General features: G+C 46.3%; 1 pseudogene; it reads right to left on the bottom strand.

Annotated features, from left to right (window-relative positions):
* Positions 1 to 2,726: 2,726 nt before the first annotated feature.
* Positions 2,727 to 3,961, bottom strand: LOC141100812 (egl nine homolog 1 pseudogene; annotated as a pseudogene).
* Positions 3,962 to 23,513: the final 19,552 nt, after the last annotated feature.

A 23,513-nucleotide genomic window follows, 5' to 3' on the forward strand; every position in this document is an offset into this window, starting at 1 on the left:
ATTCTGATAATCCATAGCCTTGTATTGTAATAGCGACTTCCGGCTCACACAAACCACAGCAAGAGCCGACAAGACAGAATTTAAGTGACATGACACAAGAGGACCCTGGAGGAAGACTGCAATTGGTAAGTAATGCACACTACATTTACACAGGGTTAATGGGAGGGATTCTTTAACCCCTTCACGACGGGCCAATTTCCATTTACACCCCCTTCCTTCCTCCCAGAACCATCATTCTTATTTATCTGTCTAGACACATGACAACTAGTTTTTGCGGGATGAGTCCTACTTTTGAATGAATCCATGCACTTTACCACATAGTGTACTGGAACACGAGGAAAAAATTCCAAATGGGAAGAAATTGTAAAAACAAAGCGCAATTCTAACATTGTGTTTTGGAAAATGTTTTTACGGTGTACACTATGCGGTAAAAATGACCTTGCAATATGGTTCTCCCCATCGGTATGATTAGAGATACCAAACACAGTTTTCATTATTTTAGTGGTGGAAAAAAAAGATTGGAACTTGGCAAAAAGGAATTTAGGGGGTTGTTGCCATTTTTCAAGAACTGCAACTGATGGTTTATTTTTGGCAGAACAAGAGGATGTTTCTAAGCATACCATTTTGTGAACGATATGACGTTTTGATCGTTTGTTACAGCACTTTATGTGCTATTGTAGCCATCAAAAATGTAATTTTGTCGTTCTTGATATCTTTCATTTACGGTGTTTACCGATTTGGTTTATTTTCATATTTTGATAGATCAAGCTTTTCTGAACTCTGTTATACCACGTCATGTAATTTTTTATCATCTTTATTTTTAATGGGTGAGAAGGGGCAGCGATTTGAACATGTGTGTAATTTTCTTCAAAACTTTTTTTTTTTAAACTTTCTACTGTGCTTAATATAGTCTCCTTAAAGGAAACATGTCAGCTGTTTTGGCCGCTATAAGATGGGGCCACCGCCTTTCAGGGCTTATCTACAGCATTCTATAATGCTACTGTAGATAAGCCCCCAGTCTGATCTGAAAGATAAGAAAAATAAGTTATTATACTCACCTGCTGGGCACGGTCCGGTGCCTCCCATCTTCTTGCGATGCCGCCCTCCTGTAGCTTCCGTGTAAAGCAAAAGTCACGGTTCCCTTTGAAGTCTGGCCACAGGTAGAGATTCAAGGGACCTCCATAATGACAAGCAACCCATTGGTGACCCACAATCACGTAGAATGACACGCACCCATGTTGCCACATGTTAAAGACTGCATGATTGTTAGAGGCAGGTCCTTTTGTAACATCACCAGCCAGCTCACCGTGAGACTACGTCCTTACACCAGCCTCACGCAATGTTGTGAGGGGCTTAAATTAAGTTATTTTTTTTGCAATTGGGTAAAATTTAAAAAGAAAAAACTAGATGTATTTGACTTTTCCTGGCTCTATGGTTACCTGCACATGCCAGCTGGCTGCAGAAAGATCTAACTGAGAATCCACCGGCGATTCTAATGATGAGCATTTGGTTAGGTTTTGATGATGCAGGTATTCTGCACCTATTATTAAATTAGGTTACTTACTTTTTTAGCCTGTCAAAGCTAGTGGTGCAAAAATGGTAATGAACCCCAAATGCAAAACAAAAAAGCCTATAACATATTCAAAGGATCACAAAATGAGGTTAATCTGCAGGTTAATGGCGTTCTGACACCATGCGGCCCACACACAGCGTTCCACTGCATGGAAGAAATCAACTGTATTCCCCCCGGCAGCATTGGCTTCCAGGAATAGGGGTGGCGCTGGCATGGTTTCAGTCATGGCTCTGTGGAGAGAGAGCAGCAGTTGTAACCGCAGCAGCGGCACTGACCGACAACCTTCCAATGTAAATCCTGCTGGCAGTCAGGGCACAGTTACTGCCGTTGCTCACTATGCACAGAGGAGACTGAAGGTGTGCTGAAATGACACGAGACTGAAAAGGCGCAGCATGATATCAGTTAGCTATTAACCTGCAAGTAACATAGCCTTACCTTACATGACATGGTCCCTTTAAGGGTAAAAAGCATTGATATCACTTAAGGGCAGCAAAAGAGGGGGGGGGGGGGGGGGACACACCACACAACTGAGGCCACTAGTATCACTGCGCTCTATAGCTCTGGCATGGCGTCCGTCTGTCACAGTGTGAACAGGGCCTCAGAGAGCCATCTGATCCCGCGTGGCACCCTGCCTAACAACTACGCGGCACACGGGGCAGCGGTGCGTGGCACCCTGCCTAACAACTACGCGGCACACGGGGCAGCGGTGCGTGGCACCCTGCCTAACAACTACGCGGCACACGGGGCAGCGGTGCGTGGCACCCTGCCTAACAACTACGCGGCACACGGGGCAGCGGTGCGTGGCACCCTGCCTAACAACTACGCGGCACACGGGGCGTGGCACCCTGCCTAACAACTACGCGGCACACGGGGCGTGGCACCCTGCCTAACAACTACGCGGCACACGGGGCAGCGGTGCGTGGCACCCTGCCTAACAACTACGCGGCACACGGGGCAGCGGTGCGTGGCACCCTGCCTAACACTACGCGGCACACGGGGCAGCGGTGCGTGGCACCCTGCCTAACACTACGCGGCACACGGGGCAGCGGTGCGTGGCACCCTGCCTAACAACTACGCGGCACACGGGGCAGCGGTGCGTGGCACCCTGCCTAACACTACGCGGCACACGGGGCAGCGGTGCGTGGCACCCTGCCTAACACGGGCAGCGGTGCGTGGCACCCACCTTGGTTCGGCCGTTTATTCTGAAGTTGCCCAGCTTGCTACCGCAGTGGCGTATCAGGTCGTCCATGCTGGTCATCAGGTGCCCAATGGCCTGGCAGCCGGCCTCCTTGCCCTCCACCCAAGTGATCTGGTCCCCACGGATGTCCTTGGAGTCGCTGCTCTTTTGGCTCACCAGCTGGCCATCAGTGAAGCGTCCCGTGCTGTGCAGAGCCTTCACCTCGCCAACAATGCTGTCCCCAAAGTCCTGGCCCAGGAAGTCGTCCAGCACACAGATGCCATGCTTGTTCATGCACGGGACGATGTACTCCTGGGCCAGCTTCTGCAGCAGGGGGGCGCTGTGCCCATTGGGCCGCTCCGGGCCTCCCGCTCGCCGGCCGGCCGCCTCGCCCGACTTCTGGGTGTAGTCTTCCTCGTTGATGGCACTCAGGGTGGCCCCTCCGACGACCACCTCCCGCGGCGTGGAGCGTGAGCACGGTGGGGCAGCTCCGCCGGCCACCCCCCGCGGCGTGGATCGGGAGCACGGTGGGGACGCTCCGCCGGCCACCTCCCGCGGCGTGGATGGAGGGCACGGTGGGGCAGCTCCGCCGGCCACGTCCCGCTGGGTGGATGGAAGGCACGGTGGGGCAGCTCCGCCGGCCACGTCCCGCTGGGTGGATGGAGGGCACGGTGGGGCAGCTCCGCCGGCCACGTCGCCTGGCCGCCTGTGTACAGCGGCTGTGCCCGCGGGCTCCGTGCCCTTACACACCTGCTTGTGCTTCTTCCAGTCCTGGCGCTGGTGCTCCTTGCTGCAGTAGAACGAGCTCCGGCAGCGGCCGCAGCGCAGTAAGTTCTCCATCTTGCCGCACAGCTCACAGTACTGGTGGTCGCTGTGGCCGCTACCTTCGCAGCCCCGGCCGCCGGCCATACTGACGGGCGCTCTCCCCCGGCTCGCGTCTAGGACTTGCCGCGATGGAAGCCGGTCCGCTGTCACGTCCCGTGGACACCACGCACGTGTTTACCTGTCAAAGCCGTGCGCGTTATGTCAGCGACTACTCGGACTGAGAGCCAATAGAGAGCGCGCCGCCACTGACATCACCAGACAGCAGGCGCTGCCTGTCCTCCCTGAGGCCCAGGACTGCCGCACCATTAAACGCTATGGGACTCCCTCTTTTCCTGTCTCCAGTACAAGGACCTTTGCTGACGTCACAGTCATGTGATTATGCTCGCAAGATCCACGTCACGTGACTGTGGAATTTTGAACTGTTGAGAAACAGCGGAAGAATATTATAGGATTTCTGAGCTGGGCGGGGCTAGTACGGGACCGGAAGTACTGGGGCTCCGGTGTCTGAGCGGCGCAGCCTGTTTTTGCGTTTGACGCTGTCACTTGCCTCTCCGATGTGGACGCGTCAGTGCTGAGCTGTGGTGACAGTTCGTGGTCCTCATTTTACCTGCAGTCCTCAACACAGCGCAACCAACAGTCATCATAGCAGAGCGAAACCGACAGTCTTCGTAACAGAAAGCAACCGACAGTCATCGTAACAGAGCGCAACCGACAGTCATCGTAACAGAAAGCAACCGACAGTCTTCGTAACAGAGCGCAACCGACAGTCATCGTAACAGAGCGCAACCGACAGTCATCGTAACAGAGCGCAACCGACAGTCATCGTAACAGAGTGCAACCGACAGTCATCGTAACAGAGCGCAACCGACAGTCATCGTAACAGAGCGCAACCGACAGTCTTCGTAACAGAGCGCAACCGACAGTCATCATGACAGAGCGCAACCGATAGTCATCGTAACAGAAAGCAACCGACAGTCATCGTAACAGAAAGCAACCGACAGTCTTCGTAACAGAGCGCAACCGACAGTCTTCGTAACAGAGCGCAACCGACAGTCATCGTAACAGAGCGCAACCGACAGTCTTCGTAACAGAGCGCAACCGACAGTCATCATGACAGAGCGCAACCGATAGTCATCGTAACAGAAAGCAACCGACAGTCATCGTAACAGAAAGCAACCGACAGTCTTCGTAACAGAGCGCAACCGACAGTCATCGTAACAGAGCGCAACCGACAGTCTTCGTAACAGAGCGCAACCGACAGTCATTGTAACAGAGCGCAACCGACAGTCATCATAACAGAGTGCAACCGACAGTCATCATAACAGAGCGCAACCGACAGTCATCGTAACAGAGCGCAACCGACAGTCTTCGTAACAGAGCGCAACCGACAGTCTTCGTAACAGAGCGCAACCGACAGTCTTCGTAACAGAGCGCAACCGACAGTCTTCGTAACAGAGCGCAACCGACAGTCATCATAACAGAGCGCAACCGACAGTCATCGTAACAGAAAGCAACCGAAAGTCATAACAGAGCGCAACCGACAGTCGTCATAACAGAGCGCAACCGACAGTCATCATAACAGCGCAACCCACAGTCATCGTAACAGAGCGCAACCGACAGTCATCGTAACAGCGCAACCGACAGTCATCGTAACAGAGCGCAACCGACAGTCATCGTAACAGAGCGCAACCGACAGTCATCGTAACAGAAAGCAACCGACAGTCATCGTAACAGAGCGCAACCGAAAGTCATCGTAACAGAGCGCAACCGACAGTCATCGTAACAGAAAGCAACCAACAGTCATCGTAACAGAAAGCAACCGACAGTCATCGTAACAGAAAGCAACCGACAGTCATCGTAACAGAGCGCAACCGACAGTCATCGTAACAGAGCGCAACCGACAGTCATCGTAACAGAGCGCAACCGACAGTCATCGTAACAGAGCGCAACCGACAGTCATCATAACAGAGCGCAACCGACAGTCATAACAGAAAGCAACTGACAGTCATCATAAAAGAGCGCAACTGACAGTCATCATAAAAGAGCGCAACTGACAGTCATCATAAAAGAGCGTAACTGACAGTCATAATAGAGCGCAACCGACAGTCATCATAAGAGCACAACCGACAGTCATCCTAACAGCACAACCAACAGTCATAAAAGAAAGCAACTGACAGTCATCATAAAAGAGCACAACCGAAGGGCATCGTAAAAGAGCGCAACCGATGTAAAAGAAAGCAACCGACAGTCATCATAAAAGAGCGCAACCAACAGTCATCATAAAAGAGCACAACCGACAGTCATAATAAAAGAGCGCAACTGACAGTCATCATAAAAGAGCGCAACTGACAGTCATCATAAAAGAGCGTAACTGACAGTCATAATAGAACGCAACCGACAGTCATCATAAGAGCACAACCGACAGTCATCATACACTATGTTCCAGATTATTATGGAAATTATATTTTTCTCTGATTTTCCTAAGTGGCCGGTGCAAATGACAGTCAGACTAATAAAAGTCATCACCCGTTAGAGTATACATCGAATTTTATTGAAGAAACCTCCCAATGATAACAGTATAATCTCCAAAATGAATAAAAACTCAAAGTGCACTGTTCCAAATTATTAGGCACAGTAGAATTTCTAAACATTTGATATGTTTTAAAGAACTGAAAATGCTCGTTTGTGGAATTTGCAGCATTAGGAGGTCACATTCACTGAACAAAAAAGCTATTTAACTCCAAAACATCCTAATAGGCCAAGTTACATGTTAACATAGGAACCCTTCTTTGATATCACCTTCACAATTCTTGCATCCATTGAACGTGGGAGTTTTTGGAGAGTTACTGCTTGGATTTCTTTGCATGAAGTCAGAATTGCCTCCCAGAGTTGCTGTTTTGATGTCAACTGCCTCCCACCCTCATAGATCTTTTGCTTGATGATACGCCAAAGGTTCTCAATAGGGGTGAGGTCAGGGGAAGATGGTGGCCACACCATGAGGTTATCTCCTTTTATGCCCATAGCAGCCAATGACTCAGAGGTATTCTTTGTAGCATGAGATGGTGAATTGTCATGCATGAAGATGTTTTTGCTCCTGAAGGCACATTTCTGCTTCTTATACCATGGAAGAAATTTGTCAGTCAGAAACTCTATATACTTTTCAGAGGTCATTTTCACACCTTCAGGAACCTTAATGGGCCCTACCAGCTGTTTCCCCATGATTCTGGCCCAAAACATGACTCCTCCACCTTTCTGACGTCGCAGCCTTGTTGTGATATGGTGGCCATCCACCAACCATCCACTACTCCATCCAGGGTTGCTCGACCCTCATTAGTAAACAAGACTGTTTGAAAATTAGTCTTCCTGTATGTCTGGGCCCACTGCAACTGTTTCTGCTTGTGAACACTATTTAGGGGTGGCCGAATAGTAGGTTTATGCACCACAGCAAGCCTTTGAAGGATCCTACACCTTGAGGTTTGAGGGACTCCAAAGGCACCAGCAGCTTCAAATATCTGTTTGCTAGTTTGTAATGGCTTTTTAGCAGCTGCTCTCTTAATCCCCTGAACTTGCCTGGCAGAAACCTTCCTCATTCTGCCTTTATCAGCACGAAGACGTCTGTGCTCAGAATCAGTCACAAATCTCTTAACAGTACGGTGATCACACTTACGTTTTTGGGAAATATCTAATGTTTTCATCCCTTGACCGAGGCATTGCACTATTTGATGCTTTTCGGCAGCAGAGAGATCCTTTTTCTTTCCCATGTTACTTGAAAACTGTTGCCTGCTCAATAGTGTGGAACATCCAGTATTCCTTTTATTGGGCTCACATGGCAAACTAATTATCACAGGTATCTGAGATTGATTTCAGTGATCCAAAGAACCCTGAGTCACAATACCATTAATGGGTTTCATTAAAAAAAACAAAAAAAATGCTATGACACTTTAAAACAATTTGCACAATAATTTGGAACATAGTGTAAAAGAGCGCAACCGACAGTCATCATAAGAGCACAACCAACAGTCATCATAAAAGACCACAACCGTCATCATAAAAGAGCACAACCAACAGTCTTCATAAAAGAGCACAACCAATAGTCTTCATAAAAGAGCACAACCAACAGTCATCATAAAAGAGCGCAACCGACAGTCATCATAATAAAGTGCAACCGACAGTCATCATAACAGAGTGCAACCACAGTTGTCATATAAGAGTGCAACTAACAGTTATCATAACAGAGCGCAACTGACAGTCATCATAACAGAGCGCAACCGATAGTCATAATAGTGCGCAGAGAGAAGAGAGTATTGGCCTGCACTCTGTCCAATGGTGAGGTGCCGGTGGAACGGGCCTATAGACACCTAGTCCATGTAGTTAGAATTCACCGCACACTCTATTTTGTTGATACAAGAGAAAACTTATTAAAGTCAGCGAAGAATCAACAAAATTGGCAAATCTCAGGAAAAATCAGAATACGTTTCAAAAGCGACTATATTCAATCGCAGACATTTCGACCTATCCAAGCCTTATTTATTAATTCACTGCAAGAGAAAAAATTCCATGAGTGACAAATTCATATGTACAGAAGTTAAAATCACAAAAGAATTAATTACATAAATTCCTGAAGACATTGGTTCATTCAAGAGTATTCCATACAGTACAATCCCTAGAGGAATACAATGAGTTAGGCTTGTTTCACATTAGCGTTTTTTAGCGCTGCACTTCGGGCGCACCCTATCGCATGCACCATGCGCCCCTATGTTTAACATGGCGGGCGCATGGTGTTGTGCTTGCACGTGATCATCTGCGTTATCGTGCGCATGCGCTTTTTCCAGGTGTGCGCCTAGACACAACATGTTGCATTTTTTGTTCCGTCCAACCTCATTAAAAAACGCATGCGATCACAGTGCGCACGGAATGCGCCAAAAAAACACATTAAAGTCTATGGGATTGCAGGTGTGCGCATAGACATGCGCACGCACTGCGTTTTTGATCGCATGCAATTTTTGTGTAAACATGTCTAGACAGTGGTTTAAACCACACCCTACATAAAGAAACATTGTTTGGGGGGTAGTGTAGATAAAAGAAGTTGTTGGCACTGGCAGACCACTAATCTACAGACAGCCTGTAAGAGAGACAAGAGCATCCAGAAATTTTGAGAGAAGCAGCAACTTCAAGAATGTGAGTATTCTAACCAAATGTGTGCCTGTCCTTTTTTAAATTTATTATGTACTAATGTATTTTTTTTTATTGCAGCTTGTCTTCTGGAGAGGAGTACACACCGTCACGTGGTGAACTGGCCCAAGCAGAGTGTGAAGGGAGTACCTTCCTGCCCTACAGTTTGGGTAAGTATTCGCTGCTGCATCTACACATGTGGAAAATTAATTTTTGTTCTTTTTCAGACGTCATCGGCCACGGTTTCGGAGGACGAACAGCAGGAGCAGCAAAGCCAAGTGCCTGCGGGGAGACGGCCTGTAAGTATAGAATGACTGTGATTGTATTTTTTTCCCCCTGCCTTTTTTTCTGTCCTATTTTTCATCTTCAGTCTTGCTTCTTTTCTGTATCTTTTTCTATCTTTTTCATTTCCAATTCTTTCCAAGTTTACACTGTGTTCCAAATTATTATGCAAATGATATTTTTCTCTGATTTTCCTAAAAAGTCGGTACAAATGACAGTCAGTCTAATTAAAGTCATCACCCGTTAGAGTATGCGTCGAATTTTATTGAAGAAACCCCCCAATGCTAACAGTATAATCTCCAAAATGAATAAAAACTCAGATTGCACTGTTCCAAATTATTATGCACAGTAGAATTTCTAAACATTTGATGTGTTTTAAAGAACTGAAAATGCTTATTTGTGGAATTTGCAGCATTAGGAGGTCACATTCACCGAACAAAAAAGCTATTTAACTCCAAAACATCCTAACAGGCCAAGTTACATGTTAACATAGGAACCCTTCTTTGATATCACCTTCACAATTTTTGCATCCATTGAACTTGTGAATTTTTTGGAGAGTTTCTGCTTGTATTTCTTTGCATGAAGTCAGAATAGCCTCCCAGAGTTGCTGTTTTGATGTGAACTGCCTTCCACCCTCATAGATCTTTTGCTTGATGATACTCCAAAGGTTCTCTATAGGGTTGAGGTCAGGGAAAGATGGTGGCCACACCATGAGTTTATCTCCTTTTATGCCCATAGCAGTCAATGACTCAGAGGTATTCTTTGCAGCATGACATGGTGCAGTGTCATGCATGAAGATGATTTTGCTCCTGAAGGCACATCTCTGCTTTTTATACCATGGAAGACAGCTGTCAGTCAGAAACTCTATATACTTTTCAGAGGTCATTTTCACACCTTCAGGAACCTTAAAGGGCCCTACCAGCTGTTTCCCCATGGATCCGGCCCAAAACATGACTCCTCCACCTCCTTGCTGACGTCGCAGCCTTGTTGGGACATAGTGGCCATCCACCAACCATCCACTACTCCATCCATCTGGACCATCCAGGGTTGCTTGACACTCATCAGTAAACAAGACAGTTTGAAAATTAGTCTTCATGTATGTCTGGGCCCACTGCAACCATTTCTGCTTGTGAACACTGTTTAGGAGAGGCCGAATAGTAGGTTTATGCACCACAGCATGCCTTTGAAGGATCCTACACATTGAGGTTCGAGGGACTCCAGAGGCACCAGCAGCTTTAAATATCTGTTTGCTGGTTTGTAATGGCTTTTTAGCAGCTACTCTCTTAATCCGATGAACTTGCCTGGCAGAAACCTTCCTCATTCTGCCTTTATCAGCACAAACGTCTGTGCTCAGAATCAACCACAAATCTCTTAACAGTATGATGATCACGTTTAAGTTTTTGGGAAATATCTAATGTTTTCATCTCATGACCAAGGCATTGCACTATTTGATGCTTTTCAGCAGCAGAGAGATCCGTTTTCTTTCCTAAATTCCTTGAAACCTGTGCCCTGCTTAATAATGTGGAACATCATTCTTAAGTAGTTTTCCTTTAATTGGGCTCACCTGGTAAACTAATTATCACAGGCGTTTGAGATTGATTTCAGTGATCCAAAGAGCCCTGATACACAATAGCATCTATGAGTTTATTTGAAAAACAAAAAATTACATCTTTATGACACTTAAATCCAATTTGCATAATAATTTGGAACGCAGTGTATATTGTTTTGTGTTTTTTTTTTATAGGCTTCACAACGGGATGAAGAAATGGCCCTGGACAAGATGCCCTAATCAACCTAGTCCAGGAGCGAGTCCCATTGTGGAACAACCGTGATCCGCAGCACGCGGACACGGTGGTGACCCAGCAGCTCTGGAATGAAGTGGCCGCAGCGCTGATGGATGACTGGGACAACGCCTCTCCCCTGGTCCGCAAGGATTTTCGTATTTCAATGCTGTGTGATGCGGCACTGTCCTTGGCACGGATCACACAAGTCTGTGTGATGCTAGTGGTTTTCTAGCATCACACACATTTGTGTTTTATCCTGGCCAACAGTGCATTGTCTACTTTGCATTGCTGTGTGATGCCGCAGTGTCCTTGGCACGTATCACACGAGTGTGTGTGATGCTAGTGATTTTCTAGCATCACACACATTTGTGTTTTATCCTGGCCAACAGTGCATTGTCTACTTTGCATTGCTGTGTGATGCCGCAGTGTCCTTGGCACGGATCACACAAGTGTGTGTGATGCTAGTGATTTTCTAGCATCACACACATTTGTGTTATCCTGGCCAACAGTGCATTGTCTACTTTGTATTGCTTCTTAGGAGTAAATTCTTGGACTTTAGGTGCGCTGCCAGACAAATTCCATAGCCACACAAGGTTAAAACATTAACCCTTTATTCCCTACGCGTTTCGAAGCATAACACTTCTTCAGGGGATGACATATGAGTACAGAGAGCTGTCTCCACATTTATACATTCACGATTCAAACTTGGCGCCATGAAGGACATGTGATGCGCAACAAAGGTCAAAGATCAGAACAGTTCAAGTGTCATAGAAAGGTCATAAAAATTAACTCCTCTATGATTAATAAAATCAATTGTACATTTATTTCGCAGATAAAAATTAAAATCAAAAGAAAAAGGGAAAAAAGAAAGAATGAAAAAAAGAAAACGAAAAATGAACCCACATCGTGAGGAAAAACGAAAGGACCGCAGTCCAACAAACACACCACCACGCCAGGAAGAGTGTCCGGATCGAGGAGGAAAAACCTAAATATACCTCCAAATAATCACCAGAATGACCGAAATAAAAAGAATATCTGTCAGGATCCTAGGACTTTCCGGTCTGTTTTGAATGAACTTTGCCCTTGGTTAAGATGGAGTTTTTGGTCCTGTTGCATCACTTCCTCTTAGCTGCCCTTAGTTAAGATGGAGTTTTCGTTTACATCACTTCCTCCCCAGCTGCATAAAAACCCGCCCCTAAGCACAAGCAAATCGCTTGAGTATATTGATTCCTGGTGTGCTCCTGCCCTGCCACTCTCCCAGATCTTGTGACTCTGGAACAACCCTGCTTCCTGCTTGAAACTTCACCTCTCTGGACCTCTGGATACCGCTGGACTTCTGGCTACCGTACCCGGTTAGTGTTTGTGCCCACTGAAGGTCCCCTTACTGGATCTCCACCGGACTCATCATGCCAGAAGCTCGCTACAACTGGACTTCTGTTTTCTATACTGGTTAGTAGCTGTTACCCGGTGCCCGCTGAACATTATCCTGCTGGACATATGTCATACTCTGGACTTTGCCTGCAATACCCAGTTATATTCCGTACCCAGTGACTCTTAATAACTTACCATCCTTGCTGAACCTTTTGCTATGTGCTGCTGTATGTCTGTGCTCTGAACCCGTTACGTATTTCCACGTTTGTTGTGCACAATTGTATATAAATCACTTGCTTCACTAATTGTGTCTCTGCCGTCATTGCCCTACGCCATTGAAGTCCTTATACCATACATAAGTATCATATTATACTCAAGCCCTTTTTAGAGGACTTCGCTGGGGCAATGTCAGAGGCACGATTAGATCAGCTATACTCCATGATCCACTCCTTACAGCAGGACATGGATGCTGTGCACGCCAGGCTTGGAGATATCGAGGGACGGCTGAATCATGACCACCAGTTCCTGGGTACAGCTATGCAGGAGCTACAAGGCAAGGTGGAGGCTCAGGTGGCCGACCGTACCTCGCCCGGATTTGCTCCCAGTATGCCTAAATTACCTCCCTTCCGCTTTAATGGTGAGCGCAGTCAGTTCCGTGGCTTCATTAATCAGTGCATGCTATTCTTTGATGTGAACACTGACTATTACCGATCGGATCGATCTAAAGTATTATGCATAATCATGATGCTGACTTCACATGCCCTGGCCTGGGCTAACCCGATGATTGAGACCAGGGACGTGCGGTTGAACTGCTTAGAGGATTTTCTAACAGCTATGGCACTGATGTTCGACGATCCGAACCGCCGTAATACTGCTGAAACGGCTCTCCTTTCTTTACGGCAAGGCAAGCGGCCTGTGATTGAATATGTCACCGACTTCAAAAGACTGGTGGTGGACACTGACTGGGGTAACAATGCGTTGTTGTCGGTATTTAAAAAGGGACTGTCCGGTGCCATCAAGGACGAGTTAGCCCGTGCCGAATCACCCAATGATCTTGACCTGTTCCTTCAACACTGTGTGCGCATTGATACCCGTTTAACAGAGCGCAGACAGGAAAAATGGGCAGCACTTAACCGGGTACCTGACTTTCCGTCACCTACCAGGGAACCTGTTCCTAAGACACCACGAGAGCCTGCGGAGGTTCCCATGCAAGTGGACTCTGTACAAAACCGAGAGAACCAGGAACGCCGCGAACATCGGCTCCGTGAACGGCTATGTTTTTATTGCGGCAAATCAGACCATTTCCTTATTGACTGTCCAAGGCGTCCTAATCGTTCCAATAAGATCTTGGCGGCTGTAACCGAATATGATAATACCGACATAGAATCCGAAGCTAGTTCCCACCTGGATGCGGTATTTCCCTCCACAGTACTATCCACTGCAGCTAAGAACTCTGAAGGGAGATCCACCCATTGCTCGCTCCCTATACAAATAAGATGGAAGAAACAGCTAATTCCTACGGCTGCAATGATTGACTCTGGGGCTGGGGGGAATTTCATGGATCTCTCTTTTGCTAGGAAACACGGTATCCCGTCTCAACAGAGAGCATCACCAGTTACCATGGAAACCGTGGACGGGTCCCCATTGACTTCCGGACCCGTGGATAAAGAGACTGTACCCCTCGAATGTATGATCAAACCAGGTCAGCAGCAGACCCTTGTCGTTATGTTAATTTCGTCTCCACATTTTCCAGTCATTTTAGGAATCCCCTGGCTTCGGGCTACGAATACAGTCATCAACTGGGAGACAAAAGAGATTTCCTTCCCATCCCAGATTGCTCCTGCCGTAAAACCAACTGAACCGGCTCCAACAACGCATGCTATGGAGGACAATGTACTGGTACCCGTTCTGCCCCCGGTCTATCATGACTTTCTTGACATCTGCAATAAACAGAATGCTGATCAGCTCCCCCCACATAGACCTTACGATTGTCCTATAGACTTATTACCCGGAGCGGAGATACCGTTTGGACATGTGTACCCGTTGGCGGCCCCTGAACTACACGCCCTAAAAGAATATATTGATGAGAATCTTGCCAAGGGTTTCATTCGTCCCTCTACCTCACCCGCAGGGGCACCCATCTTCTTTGTAAAGAAGAAGGAAGGAACCCTGCGCCCTTGCATAGATTACCGGGAGCTCAACAAGATCACCATCCGGAACCGGTACCCATTGCCCCTGATCCCCGAGTTATTAGAAAGGGTCCAACAGGCTACAATTTTCACCAAGTTAGATCTCCGAGGGGCGTATAACCTGCTCCGTATCCGTCCAGGGGACGAATGGAAGACAGCATTCAGGTGTAGATACGGACATTTTGAGTATTTAGTCATGCCCTTCGGCCTTTGCAACGCCCCCGCAACATTCCAACACTTGGTGAACGATATATTCAGGGACATTATGGACCAGTTCATGGTCATCTACCTGGACGATATTTTGATTTATTCTAATTCTTTACAGGAACATCAAGAGCATGTCAAGATGGTCCTTGCTCGCCTACGTGATAACCGCCTGTACATCAAGCTTGAGAAATGTGAATTTCATTGTACTAATATTCAATTTCTAGGGTATGTCATTTCTCCACAGGGTCTAAATATGGAAACCAGCAAGATAAAAGCAATACTGGAATGGCCGGTACCGGGTACCATCAAAGAGGTGCAACGATTCGTCGGATTTGCCAACTTCTACAGGCGTTTCATCCGTAATTTCTCAGAAATTGTCCGCCCTATTACCGCATTAACCAAGAAGGGTCAGAGGTTTGTGTGGTCCGTCCAGGCTCAGGAGGCTTTTGACCATCTCAAGGTTTGTTTTACATCAGCACCAATTCTGGTTCACCCAGACCCCTCACTTCCTTTCCTTGTAGAAGTCGATGCCTCTGATTATGCTCTAGGAGCAGTTCTGTCCCAGAGAACTGGGGACAAAGCTTTACTGCACCCATGTGCTCTCTTTTCTCGACGGTTGTCCCCTGCGGAGAGGAATTATGATGTTGCAGACAAGGAGTTGCTGGCGATCGTGTCTGCTTTTAAAGAATGGCGGCACCACTTACAGGGAGTGGCACAACAAGTGGTGGTACTCACAGATCACCGCAACCTGGAATTTCTGAAATCTGCCAGATGTCTGTCCCCACGGCAAGCCAGGTGGAGCCTTTTTCTTAATCAATTTAATTTTGTTGTCACATATCGACCAGGTTCCCGTAACGGAAAGGCTGATGCCTTATCCCGTCTCCACACCTCGGACCCTGTGCCTTCATCATCATCTCAAACCGTGTTGTCTGATTCCAACTTCATCGGAGTGATCCAGGACCAGGACCTATGGAAGGACATCAAGCAGGCCTATGATGGTGATGTATTCCTTGCTGCCCCCCCGAGCGACGTGGCACTTGTTCTTCGGAATGGTGTGTGGTTACGAGAACGTCGCCTGTATGTCCCGGAGGCTGTAAGACTTCGAGTCCTTAAATTGGTTCATGACTCCACGGTGGCAGGACATAGGGGGGTACAAAAAACTCAGGAGTTCTTGACCCGGTTCTTCTGGTGGCCTACCTGTATGAAAGACGTGAAAAACTACGTCACATCATGTGTGATCTGTGCCCGGTGCAAGGTCCCTCGTATGGCTCCTACAGGCCTCCTCCAGCCTTTACCTGTGCCGTATCGCCCCTGGAGGTCCATCTCCATGGATTTTATTGTGGATCTGCCTCCATCAAGTGGCAGCACTATCCTTGTAGTGGTAGACCGGTTGACCAAAGCCGCCCATTTCATCCCCTGTACTGGCCTCCCCTCGGCCGCAGAGACTGTTGACCTGGTAGTACGGAACGTATTTCGTTTACACGGGGTCCCGGATCAGATCATCTCTGACCGAGGTGTTCAATTCACCTCTAGGTTCTGGAAGGGGTTTTGTTCTGCACTCCAAATTAATGTGTGTCTATCTTCTGCCTACCATCCCCAGACGAATGGACAGACGGAACGGACCAACCAGACCCTGGAACAATACTTGAGATGTTACGTGAGCCATCTACAGGACGATTGGGTGAAGCTCCTTCCTCTGGCAGAATTCTCCTACAACAACACCCAGAGTAGTTCCACGAAGGTAACACCCTTTTTTGCAAACCTGGGTTACCATCCAAGTATTCTGCCTAGGTCACCGGTCGCAGTCCCTGTACCCGCGGTTGGAGACAGGGTGACGGAGTTGCAACGAGTTCAGGAGGTCCTGAAAGACACCTTGACAACTGCTCAGCGACGTTACAAGGACTCGGCAGACGCTCACAGGCGACCGGCACCCTCGTACCAGGTAGGGGACTCTGGTTGTCCACCAAAAACCTGAAGCTTGGTGTCCCTTCACAGAAGCTGGGGCAAAAATACATCGGCCCATTCAGGATCTCCGGGATTGTGAACTCCGTGGCCTGTCGGCTGAAGTTACCATGGACTATGAAGGTACACCCGGTCTTTCATGTTTCTCTGCTCAAACCGGTAACTCCTAATATCTTTCAGGGACGTGTTGTACCACCTCCTCCCCCGGTGATGGTAGATGGCCAAGAAGAATTCGTCGTTGAGGCCATTCTCGACTCCCGTCTCCATCGGCGACGGCTACAATACCTGGTTCGCTGGAAAGGCTATTCACCCGAGGACGACTCCTGGGAACCCATTGACAACATCAACGCATCTAGGAAGATTGCTCAGTTCCATCGGAGGTACCCGGACAAGCCCGGTCCTGTTCCGTCCTGAGGCCGTTTTTTTGGGGGATGTACTGTCAGGATCCTAGGACTTTCCGGTCTGTTTTGAATAAACTTTGCCCTTGGTTAAGATGGAGTTTTCGGTCCTGTCGCATCACTTCCTCTTAGCTGCCCTTAGTTAAGATGGAGTTTTCGTTTACATCACTTCCTCCCCAGCTGCATAAAAACCCGCCCCTAAGCACAAGCAAATCGCTTGAGTATATTGATTCCTGGTGTGCTCCTGCCCTGCCACTCTCACAGATCTTGTGACTCTGGAACAACCCTGCTTCCTGCTTGAAACTTCACCTCTCTGGATACCGCTGGACTTCTGGCTACCGTACCCGGTTAGTGTTTGTGCCCACTGAAGGTCCCCTTACTGGATCTCCACCGGACTCATCATACCAGAGGCTCGCTACAACTGGACTTCTGTTTTCTATACTGGTTAGTAGCTGTTACCCGGTGCCCGCTGAACATTATCCTGCTGGACATATGTCATACTCTGGACTTTGCCTGCAATACCCAGTTATATTCCGTACCCAGTGACTCTTAATAACTTACCATCCTTGCTGAACCTTTTGCTATGTGCTGCTGTATGTCTGTGCTCTGAACCCGTTACGTATTTCCACGTTTGTTGTGCACAATTGTATATAAATCACTTGCTTCACTAAGTGTGTCTCTGCCGTCATTGCCCTACGCCATTGAAGTCCTTATACCATACATAAGTATCATAATATCTATGGAATAAAATATGGATATGGATCTAATCCTTATAAACAGGGAGGAAATGGTTGAGGAGGTAAAAGTGGCTGGGACCCTAGGAGGTAGCGACCATGCTATTTTAGAATTTTGGATAACTAGAGGTGGAAGACCTGTGAAGACTCAGATGTCAAGGTTAGATTTCAGAAAGGCAGATTTTAAGGGATTCAGAAAGAGAATTGGAGGGATCCAATGGCTGGATATCCTTAAAGACAAAAATGTCCAGGAAGGATGGGAAATCTTGAAAAATGAAATTCTCAATGCACAGTTGTTAACAATTCCGAAAAGAGGGAAGAATAGGAAGCATTTAAGGAAACCAGGATGGATGAACACAGAACTTAAGCACATGCTAAAAAGGAAGAAAAAATTTTTATAAAATGGAAAGAGGGAGGCATATCTAAAGAAGAATATAATGCTGTCTGCAGAACCTGCAGGGCACAAATCAGATTATCTAAAGCTGAAAATGAACTGAGGCTTGCAAGAGATGTCAAAAGCAATAATAAAGGATTTTGGGGATATGTCAAAAGTAAAAGAAAAGTCAAAGATGCTATAGTATTTTTACAGGATGAAAATGATGAAATGGTAAGACAGGATGTTGAGAAGGCTGAACTTTTAAATTCCTATTTTGCATCTGTTTTCTCTCAGAAAGGAAATGCAACATCAACTGTTATTCACTGTCCTATTAAGGGAATAGAAGAATCCAGGATATCTATAAACAGAAAGATAGTGAGGAAACACTTAGCTAACCTAAATGAATTCAAGTCTCCAGGTCCAGATGAATTACACCCCAGAGTACTGAAGGAGATAGCAGAAGAAATTTTTGAACCCCTCTCCATAATCTTTGAAAATTCTTGGAGAACAGGAGAAGTGCCAGAAGACTGGAGAAGAGCAAATGTTGTTCCTATCTTCAAAAAGGGGAAGAAGGTGGACCCAGGCAACTATAGGCCGGTGAGTCTGACTTCTATACCAGGAAAGATCTTTGAACAAATTATTAAACAACATGTATGTCAATACCTGGATAAGAATGAAGTGATTAAACAGAGTCAGCATGGGTTTGTAACTGATAAGTCATGTCAGACTAACTTAATTTCCTTCTATGACGGTATCACTGATTGGGTGGATCAAGGAAATGCTGTAGATATAGTATATCTTGACTTCAGCAAAGCATTTGACAAAGTCTCTCATGCAATCCTTATTGAAAAAATGACTAAGTATGGAATGGACAAGGCAACTGTTAGGTGGATTCATAACTGGCTTAGTGATCGGACCCAAAGAGTGGTCGTAAATGGCTGCACATCCAGTTGGAAGAATGTCTCAAGTGGGGTACCACAGGGCTCTGTCCTGGGCCCTGTATTGTTCAACATCTTTATCAACGATTTAGATGAAGGAATTGAGGATAAACTGATTAAATTTGCTGATGACACAAAGCTAGGAGGGATAGCTAATACTAGAGAGGAGAGAGAGAGGATTCAAAAAGATTTAAATAAACTGGAGAAGTGGGCAGCAACTAACAGAATGGTTTTTAACAGGGAGAAATGCAAAGTACTACATCTGGGCAATAAAAATGAAAAAAGCATATATAGAATGGGAGGAATAGGGCTAAGTGACAGCACATGTGAAAAAGACTTGGGTATACTAATAGATCACAGACTGAATATGAGTCAACAGTGTGATGCAGCAGCAAAAAAGGCAAATGCAATTCTAGGATGTATTAACAGAAGCATACAGTCTAGATCACGTGAAGTCATTATTTCCCTCTACTCCTCTTTGGTCAGACCTCATCTGGAATATTGTGTCCAGTTTTGGGCACCACATTTTAAAAAAGACATCAACAAACTGGAGCAAGTTCAGAAAAGAGCGACCAGAATGATGACCGGTCTGCAAACCCTGTCTTATGAGGAAAGGTTGCAGGATTTGGGAATGTTTAGTTTGCAAAAGAGAAGACTGAGAGGAGACTTAATAGCTGTCTACAAATATCTAATGGGCTGTCACATTGTAGAAGGATCAACTTTATTCTCATTTGCACAAGGAAAGACTAGAAGCAATGGGATGAAACTGAATGGGAAGAGACACAGATTAGATATTAGAAAAAACTTTTTGACAGTTAGAGTGATCAATGAGTGGAACAGGCTGCCACGAGAAGTGGTGAGTTCTCCTTCAATGGAAGTCTTCAAACAGAGGCTGGACAGACATCTGACTGGGATGATTTAGCGAATCCTGCTTTGAGCAGGGGGTTGGACCAGATGGCCCAGGAGGTCCCTTCCAACTCTATGATTCTATGATTCTATGATTCTATGATTCATTATTCAATAGAGCCCAATAGCAAAAACCAGCGTTTTGAATGAAGAATCACATTTCTTGGTAGAATCATGCAGGATTGAAATTTTTGATGGTTTTTTACTCCTCTCAACAGCCCAAACAAGTTTCTAAAAGGATGAGTTTGCAACTACTTTACTTTTGGAGAAAATTCAAAACATTCATTTTTCAATAGGGCCCAAACTATCAAAAACCAGCGGTTTCAATGAACACACATTTCTTGGTAGAATCATGCAGGACTGAAATTTTTGATGTTTTTCTACTCTCATGAGCCCAAACAAGTCTCTAAAAGCATGAGTTTGCAACTACTTTACTTTTGGAGAAAATTCAAAACATTCATTATTCAATAGAGCCCAATAGCAAAAATCAGGTTTTGAATGAAGAATCACATTTCTTGGTAGAATCATGCAGGATTGAAATTTTTGATGGCTTTTTACTACTCTCAACAGCCCAAACAAGTTTCTAAAAGGATGAGTTTGCAACTACTTTACTATTGGAGAAAATTCAAAACATTCATTATTCAATAGGACCCAAACTATCAAAAACCAGCGGTTTCAATGAACACACATTTCTTGGTAGAATCATGCAGGACTGAAATTTTTGATGTTTTTCTACTCCTCTCATGAGCCCAAACAAGTCTCTAAAAGCATGAGTTTGGGGGGGCGTGGTTTGCAGGGGAAGGGAGCAGACCTGTTTACCAGGAGCTCCTGCTATTCCCCTATTTAAGCTTACAAAAGCATACCAAAAAAGCGGAAATTTTGATTTAAATATCTGCTGGAATATGCCTGGAGTGAAGGAAGACCAGAAATTCCCGGATCCAATGAAAAGGAATTTTATTTATGGACTAATAGGCCCTCTGAAGAGGCCTGAGGTAGGCCTCCCTCCTCCTTATGCAAAGCAAACAAAGCCGCGGCAGGGAGTTCCTGCACCTGGCCATGAGAGGAGGAAGGAGAAGACGCAACAGGCTCCATGGAGTCCCCGGGATGAAGACGCCAAACAAATGAAGCAGAGAGCGGTTCCAGCACCTGAGGAGGCAATTCAGCAGCAGCGTCAGGAGACCCCGGGGAGCCACAACGCAGGAAGACAGCGGGATAAAGTAGAATCCTCCACGAGGTCGGCGCTGGTCAGGAGTGGAGGTAAGCCCAATGCTGGGCAAGAAGCAACTTGTCGGCAGACAGAGGGACTTGCGGCGGGCCTGGGGAAAGTAGCGGTGCTGACCGGAGGAGGAGGACGCCAGCATGAATCAGCGGTTTTCAAGTCGGCGGCTGCAGGAGCAGGACGGCACCTGGGGAGAGCGGCGGTGACTCATCAGACGGCTGCGGGAGCAGGTCGGCACCCGGGGAGAGCGGCGGTGACCAGTCAGAAGGATTCAGGAGCAGGACAGCACCTGGGGAGAGCGGCGGTGATTCATCAGACAGCTGATCGGCACCCGGGGAGAGCGGCGATGACCGAAGGAGGAGGACGCCAGCATGAATCAGCGGTTTTCAAGTCGGCGGCTGTAGGAGCAGGACAGCACCCGGGGAGAGCGGCGGTGACTCATCAGACAGCTGCGGGAGCAGATCGGCACCCGGGGAGAGCGGTGGTGACTTGCCAGGAGGATGCAGGAGCAGGACAGCACCCGGGGAGAGCGGTGGTGATTCATCAGACAGCTGCAGTGTTTTCTTCAATGGCTTCTTCTTCAGCGCTGGCAGGAGCAGCCAGAAAAGTGACTGTAGGAGCGGCAAGGAACGTGGGGGAGGCTGTGGTGCTTTGTTCGGAAGCTAGGAGGTCGGGAGAAATGGTGGCAATTTCAAAAGTCATTACAGGAACAGCTGGGACTATACAGGAAGCAGCGGTGACCTCTTCAACGGCTGATGGAGCGGCCAGAAGCTTAGGAGATATGGAGGTAAATTTCAAAGTGAATGAAGGAGTAAAAGGCAAACTATCAACAACAAATATGGGAATTATTAATATTTTAAATGATGCTGTAGCAGACTTAGATAGGACATTAAGAAAAATTACTGAAGGGCAGACTAACATGTTAATGGATATTATGGGGACTTCAGGAACAGACAGGGGTTGGGAGGACATTGAGGAAGGTACTTTAGGCGTGGCGGGAACAGATAGGTGCATGGGAGGAAATAATATTAAAAGGGAAGTACCAAATTTTTCCAATGGTCTAGGGGTTCACTCTTCTCTATGCGAAAAGGTAGTGTTGGGGGAGGAATACCAATATGACGAGTTTCCAACACGACGTAGTCCTTGTAGATCTTTACTATCCAATCTAACGGTAGATGGCAGACTCAGACATGATGCACCAATATTTGTTCCAGGGAAAATAGGGGAGGACTATTATGGGTCAGGGGAAGGAGAGAAGACAAAAGGACACGATTCTGATTTTTATAATTCCAATAATAATATAAATAGCTTCTCAGACTATACACATAGTTCATTTAATTCATTTGAAGATTTGCAAAGTATAGATTCTGGGGATTTTCTGGATGTGGGTATATCTGAATCTGGGAGTATTGATTCGTCTGCCGAAGGGAAGTCTGGGAGTTATACATCCTCAGACTCCTTTTCAGAGGATGGGGGAGATGGGTGCTCTGTTTCTGATACTGGAGAAAAATTTAGTAATATAGGTGATAAGGAAAATTATAATTCCTCTACTACATCATTAATCGACATGATACCTGCTACTGATAGGCATCCTACAGATGACTTTATACTTAAAATGTTTAAAGCTCTGACTAAGTCTGTAGAAATAATTTGGGGAAATCACACTACAGACAAAAATTTAGCAGTTCTGTCTGAATCAAAAACTGAAATACTGGATCCTAAGCTACTGACAACATCGGAGGCCTCAATTAAAAGACTTTTCCAAAAGACATTGTCCTTCTTTATGGAAGACTTCCATCTAAATGTTACTGAACCTTCAGCCATCCCTCTTCACAATGCTGCAACGGATAAGCCTTCCTATTCAGAATCTAGACAATTATGCTTTGAAGAACTTAAGAGTTTGCCCACTGTCACAGAATCCCTGGAAAAGATGCAAAAGGATATAGACCTTTTTAGAGACAATCTGGCTTCATACGAAGACTTTAAAAGAAGAAATAATATTAAGATAAGAGGGATCCCCGAGAAAGTTCCATCGTTCCAATTAAAAAGCTACATCTCGTCAATGATCCAACAAATACTTCCTCATGCCGAAGAAAAAAATCTGATTGAAAAAGCTTTCAGAATCCGCAGGCCTCCATCCCTACCATCTGACGTTGCCAGAGACGTCATTGTGACATTTTACCCCAATTGAATTAGAAATTCGCTCCTCAATATTGTGAAAGAACCATCATTTACTTTGTCCTCCTATAGACATTTATCTTTCTACAAGGATCTCTCCAAGGACACATGGTGAAAAAGAAAATCATTTTATGCTATAACAAAGGAACTACGCCGTGCTGATATCCCCTACAACTGGATTCAACACTCTACTTTACAGGTCAAATTTGTCGCAAAAATGAC

This window comes from Dendrobates tinctorius, unplaced genomic scaffold (genome assembly GCF_039654945.1).
Source record: "Dendrobates tinctorius isolate UK_male_01 unplaced genomic scaffold, ASM3965494v1 ptg000109l, whole genome shotgun sequence".
Classification (NCBI taxonomy): domain Eukaryota; kingdom Metazoa; phylum Chordata; class Amphibia; order Anura; family Dendrobatidae; genus Dendrobates; species Dendrobates tinctorius.